Source organism: Haliaeetus albicilla, chromosome 1 (genome assembly GCF_947461875.1).
Source record: "Haliaeetus albicilla chromosome 1, bHalAlb1.1, whole genome shotgun sequence".
Classification (NCBI taxonomy): domain Eukaryota; kingdom Metazoa; phylum Chordata; class Aves; order Accipitriformes; family Accipitridae; genus Haliaeetus; species Haliaeetus albicilla.
In genome coordinates this window covers 19840201-19847476 of record NC_091483.1, presented here as the reverse complement: position 1 = coordinate 19847476, position 7276 = coordinate 19840201, and positions in this window count along the sequence as shown.

Genomic DNA, 7276 nt, shown 5'->3' with positions numbered 1-7276 from the left:
GAGAACACTGATTCTAGACTTAGTATTATCAAACCCACGTTTATTGAGAAATGCATACATTTGTCAAATGCTTCTTCGAATTCACTTGAAAAGGTGCGGTTTTCAATTAAAAAAAAGTCCTAACTGGAATTGCATGTCCTTCCTATAATTATTTATTACTTTGAAAACTGGACTTCAGTCAGTTACTTGTTGTAAAGTAAGTCAAAGAGGAGGAAGTTGCTTCCCAAGCAGCGTTGGGGCAGCATGCTTGGAGGTGTTAGCTGTATCAGCTAGCCAGTTTAATATCTATTCTTGCCTGTTATGTAGCAATAACATTCGGTGCTTGCTAGTAACAGAATTTATGGCTGGGAGACTAACAACTGATCAAACAGATGGAAAAGTTGTAATTTAGGCAATGAATGAAAAGAATGCTTATACCGAGCAAGTCAGAAATGAGTACCTCACACGACATATGCATGTATTTGGGAGAAAAACACTTCCCACTAGATCCCTGGTTTGCTGAGGAGGAACAAGGGTTAGTAAAAACAAAAAAACCCCTGCTATTTAGCAACACTATGCTATTAATTACAGCAAATGGAGCATTCATTGCAAGGAACAAGGAATTACTTTCAGTTACTGGCACTGAAAATGTAAAAAACCCTTACTGTCTGTATTGAAAGCAATAAAATTTAAAAGCGGTAGCTTGTAAGATTAATGTTATCATAAAGCTTCCTTCAAACTAATCAATTCAAATTAATTATAGTACTTCTTCAGAAAGTAACAACCTTCAGCTTGTGATTTATTTGTAATTATTTTAGTGTAGTTCAGACAGAGGATTTAAAAGAAAAATCTTCAACCAGACTGAATAATTTCACATAAAAACTAAACATAAGTAAATCTTTTAAAGTTTCCTATAGTCCAGATTAAATCACTTACTGTTAAATGTAAGCAAACTGAAACAGCAATTTTCCTACACAAAACCACATTTTCAATCAAGTTAGTGATATAATCAGAATGATTAAATTCTGTACATCACAGTTGTATAAGACTAAGTTCAAATGACAAAAATCTTAGGAAAACAATGGTATCGGGCAGTTCTGTCACTTTTAAACCCAAGCAATGCATGAGTCTTAACACTATAAACCACTTGATCCATGGTACCCTAACGCTAAGATCCTGCTGTAAGGAGCAAACTTCAGGGATAATTCAGCTCCTAAGCAATTGCAGTGGAAAGCAGGGATCATATCAAGACCAGTTTGGAGCAGATTAATGAAAAAAGGCTTAATGAGCCATGTACCTCTCAAAGAATGCTTGTAAAATCCATCCCTAATGAGGGTGGGGAGATAGAAAAGATTGTGAGAAACAAGTCAGGACCATTAACCTTGGGGTATTACGAGATCCTTGAGAGTCTAATTCTTGTCACAAGGTCAAGCTTTTACAAAGCAATTATTAAGGATCTCCATAGTATCAACATACAGACGCGCACACACATACTCAAAGCCTTTTAACCTCAGGGATTCTGGTCTCATTTCCCTTCACCTACTAATCACTTTTTTTTTTCCTGCTTTCCTTGTTCATAAAGGTAGGTGTTACAGTATCTACACAGATGATATATCTCCTGGCTTGTGCAAGTGATCTAATTGTACTAGTCAGTGCCCAAACAAAAGGGGAGAACCAAGGTTTTATTTATTATTTCACTTCTGCCTTTCTCTCAGCTTGATTTGTGTGCTTCTCCATTGGAATGAAGAAAGAAAGGAAAATTCTCATCTCTGCCTTAGTGGGCCTGCTGTTCTAACTTTAATCTTGAATGAGGACAGGTTGGCATTAGCGCCCATGCTGATTTGAATTTTTCCAAAGTCCAAGAAAATAGTCTGCCATGAGTGATCAACTTCAAGCAATTTATTAGTCCTATCTTCTTCTGATCCAGATATATATGGAAAGTAGAATGCTGGATAAAAAGAGAAAAATAGATCTTAAAAAAAAAAAGAAGCCTATAGTGTGACAGTGAAGTCTGACATGACTACTACTGTAATTTCTGCTCATGCAACTAAGGTATAGACTTTTATAAATCTCATTATGGAGTTGCGGAGCTCAGCTAACAGTTTGATGACTAGATTGTACTGCTGTCAGTTCATTGGTGTGTGGGCATTCTCATTAAAATCACTGGGAGCAAATAAGCTAAAAAGTAATGCACTTAGGAGTAGCAGAGTCTGTCTTTTCATTCAGATGAATAGGAATTCTTCCTGGACAACAGCTCTGGGATTTGCTCTGGTCACATGGGTCACTTAAATGGAAATGAAGTCATACAGGCAGTATGTTTACTTCTCTGCAGAGTGAAATACAGAGTTAAGTATTGGACAGTGCAGGAAGAAACATTTGTTTCATGTAAATAAATTCTTATAGATGGCCAACTACTAAAATGAGTAGTATAAAGCAAGAAAAGTTTAGGAGTTTCTTGGTAAATACTATCTATGCAATACTGTGTCAAACTGTTCAAAATGTGAGTAGTTTAACTTTATTTGATTATTTCCTTTCTCAGAAGCTACTGTTGTATACTGAAATTCATTTTCTTTTCAGATTGGAACACGGTCTGTGTGATCACACTTATAACTCTTTAAATGTTCAAATGTTAAGGACCAGCTTACAACTACCTGGGCTGTAGAGTTCTACAGTTTTAAATCTGGGCTGATGATTTTTTTTTTTTCTCCAAAGACAGCTTCTCTAATTCCACTTTCATTTCTGCCTAGTACAAGGACCTGGAGTACCGCTTCTGCCAATTTCTGTGCAACAACCACATCACTGTTATCTCCTCACTGTTTCCTCCTTCTTAAAGAGGAAAAATGTGCAAGTAAACTAAAGAACACTTTCTGCCAATTTTTGTACTCTGAAGCTTTCATTTCCCCCAGAAGCACTGCATCTTACCATCGAAGAAATACAATAATTAGTGATTAGGTCAGCAAGAATCCTGAATTCATATGTATCAAAATGTTAAGTTTAGAACATCCTGTGAGCTGTCCAAAAGCTTAGATCCTTTCACTTACTTATAAGTAGCATCCCAGCTCTGAATGTTCTGGAGAGATAAAATCTGAATTGAAATTGAATATCAATTGAATCTGTAAATACAAAACACAGCTGAAAGAGTTGAACAGATTTATATTTTACAATCAGAATTTTACCACCAAGAATGATGGTGCGTTCTCAGAGGTATGTGTTTTGGCATCGAACCACAAATTCTAACTAATTCCATTCTCAACAAAACAGTCAGGATGGAAGATTGTACTCTTGAACGCTCTGTTATCTTTCTTGATTTGCATCTCTGTAGCCTTTTGGACAAAGGAAGGAATCAAAGTTGAAATTCATACTGGGACAATTCCATGAGACAGGCTTAAATGAGGCAGGAATAAGAAATTCATAAAGCCACGTTACCTTCACTGTATGCCTCAGCATTTTGTGATTATTGGAGCTATCAAGGAAGATGCACAGGTAAGAAATAAAGTGTTTTTTATTTAACACAGCACATATTTCTCTTGGGTATCATCTCTAATGATGTTGGACATAGTTGATAGGATGAACACTGTGATTCAGCTTTCAAAAATTTAATGAAGGACTTCTTATGTTCAGGATGTGAAGAAGTTCCCCTGAGTTCTTTAGGAGGTTAAAATACAGTATTATGTTACAGTCTTAGCAGCTCTGAGCCAAGCAGTCAAGCCTTAATTGTATCTACAAGTACTTATGGATGCAAGCTGTGAAATATAAGCTTGAATATCTGCTTCACTTTAATTATTTTAATAATGACTGACCCAATTCTTGAATTAGTCATCATGTTTCAATATATTGAAATATTGTGCAGTATTTCAGTGGAATATGGGAATGGCAAGGTGAAGATTTTTTAAAATTTTTTAATAAAAATGTTAGTGTTTTGAAGAGAATACAAATACAAAATGTGAAAAAATTTCAAATCTCAAATGCAAATTTTTTCTTTTTTCATGAGAAAGATGGCAGAAGCTGACATGCTGGAAGGCTTTTAAACACTTGCAAACATAAATGAGAAGAGAGATCTTCAAAAAGAATTCTGTAACAGGTCTCATCTCATTATATACGATACTTGCCTGCTGTGACAGTTTGTTTACAGCTGTCTATATAAATCTCATACAGATTTTTAGAAGTATGCTCTAAATTTGCATTAAAACTAACATAGCTTCAGAAATTTTTAACAAAAAATTGATTATTATAATTCTATTGGAAGTAGATTACCATCTTGCAACTAACATTATTGTTGCTTATCCTCAAGCTGTGAAATCTTCTTTTGTCATAAAGGAACCATTTTGTCATACTGGAAGGACTGTCACATGTGCATTTTTCAATGCCATAGCAGTTGAGTCTTCAGCAGTAATACTCAGAAAAAAAATCAGGTTTGTTGTATGGCTCACATTCATAACCTGCAAAAAACTGAAATAATACTGGGCATCAAAAATTACTAAGGGAAGATTTAAGAAAAGGGTGCAGAATGCTCGAAGACTGATGCTATGAAAAGTCTTCAAAGAGCAGTAACACAACTACTATTGATAACAAACCAGAAAAGCCCTGGCACTGCCTGAACTGAACTGAATTGTCATCTTTCTAACTTTCCATCTTTCTAACTTCCCATCTTTCTAATGGAATGAACTAACATGCTGAAACTATGAACTTTAGATCCAATCCTGACCTGAAGATTTTGGCCCTTGACTCAGAAACTGAACTATCAATACAATGAATTACATACCTGTAAATATGTGTTCCCAATAGCTGCAACTCACTTAGATGCTTTGGCCTTTAATTCTAACTAGGGTCCTACTAAATCTTGGAAGAATGGAGGCAGGCCATTCTAACTGCAAAGCACTATTCACCAGACTTTTCCTACCCCAGGAATCAGTGAGCAAATACCTGAATATTTAGGTAAATTGCTTCCTGCAAACCATTTCATAATAGAGCTGGAGTATCTGAATTAAATGAACAAAAAGTATGTTGTCATTTAAATCCAGAGTACTGTCACATTTTAATGAAAGCAGTGACTCCTCATACCCTGTATGAGAAGCTCTCATCTTGGGGACAGGCATTTTACACAGCAGTGTAACATCTCAAACCTTACCATAAGAGGGAGCTACGGCTCATTTAAGTAATATTTATCTTGTATAACTAAACGGGCTCTAATGAAAATTTAATTTTTTTTTTCTTTACAGACACAATCAACATAGTGCAAGGTGAAAGGCTTTAGACTGTTTTAGTCAGTGCCTGTCACTGTGACCAGAATCCCCAACTGTTGAAAGCCCACCAATGTATCTGAAGTACTGTAAAGCATTAGGAGCAAGGCCATGGTACATCTGGCCTGCTATGAAACACTCTGAATATGGAATAGTGAGTGGATGAATGGAAAAGAGGATTGTCCTCCCTTGCCTTGACATCCTGAATGTAAAAGAAAAACCAGAACTGGCATTCAGCTTCTGCATTTATCCTTCCCCCCTTCCCTTCTGTGAGAAATGGTGCTGTGAATAACTAATAACACGGACATGTGCAAATCTGAGTAGTATGAAGCATGTTGGTATGAATCCTGATGACCTTTTCCGTGTTTAAATAGCTTTTATGAACTATATTGCCATTGACTTTAAATGCTTATGTTAAATGTGAGCAAAAGAGTAGGTTAGGATTTAGTGCTCACATGATATTTCTCAAGGATAAATTCTTCTCCTGGCAAGTAACTAAATAAAATTTGAATCTGTTGATTGTTTGATTGCTAAAATAACATTATAAATATTGTCCCAAGGAAGACTTGTAGAAAATACTGCTTAGTACCAGTATTTTTCCGTTCCAGAAATATTTGTGACCTCTTTATTAAAAAATCATATGTATTGTTTACAAAATATAAAGATGTAAATGAAGCAGGTAAAAATAGAGATTGGCTAAATCCTGAAAACAAGGCAGAGAGAAAGCTGGGTTGGGTCACATCTCACAGAACAAGGTAATACTATGACTATTCTCCCAAATCTCAAACAGAAAAGACACTTTGAAGAAAGAGCAAATAAGCAACACCTTCAAGATATATCTAACCCAATGAGGCTGTCCTAAATGATGTGTTGTTTAAGCCTAAACCAAATCCTTTCCAGGGAATTATGGGATGGGAGATAGAACAACAATTCCATGTACATAAATTATCCATATATCAATATATGGAAATATATTCAATATATTTTTCTATATTAATATTGATATATGAAAACTAGTATACAGAGGTTTTCTCACAGTAAGCTTGGTACCTGACATCTCAGTGCAAGTCTGCATGGAATGACTCAGTTCATTTTAATGTAGAATATGTTGCTTAGGGGACATAAACAGCAAAGGCAGTTATTTACCTCTACTGCATATCCAGAGGTACATTTATCAAAATGTCTCCGAAGAGCCCATGTGCATCCTCCTGTGCAGCCAAAATATCTACTAGCCTAAGAAGAAACAAAACCATTCTGAAAGGTATCTGGAGAAGGAAATGAGACGAAGTAAAAGCAAAGTAAAAATTGGCTTGCCTATCTAGCTGACAGATACTTCAAGCTTCTGTGCTGAGTATAAAGCTGAATTCTCTCCAGATTAAAAATTTATTCAGTCACTAAGTACAGCTGGAACAGCCATTTTGAGATAGCTGGTTTTCATTTTGCCAATCTCTTCTAACTTTGTACTACCTTGCCAAAGTCTTGAACTTATATTTATACCACAAATAATATTTCTGCTCTACAAATCATGTCACTGAACATCAAAGTGCCTAATCTGAGCAAAGAAGTGCCATGAAGATGGAATGTACATGTCCCAGATTCTGGGCTTGAACAGGAGCAAAGTAGAATGCTTAGGCTTATTACATCTATACACCCATAGCAGAATCATATAGTCATATGGTACTTGCTGACCTGTCCATAGATGGTAAATACAGCTGATGTGGAACAAATCTTTTGCTTGAACACTTAGGAATATTTGCCACGCCAGTGCATCCCAAGATTGCGTTAAGGCTGGGTCTCATAATCCCGCTGCAGAACAAACCCAAAATTACTCTATTTGTGTATTCATTTTGTTAATTTGAATGAATGTCCATTTTGATATATTGTAAAATGAAAATCTGTCAAGAACAGAAGGCCTGAGTCCTACAAAACTGTGATTTCATTCATATTTTGTTCTAATTGTTAGTTACATGCATAGGAATACATGAGGTCAGACTTACAGTTCAGCCATACCAGTGTAAATGTAGAGAATCTGTCTGTTACTACAGTTTTAAGGCGAC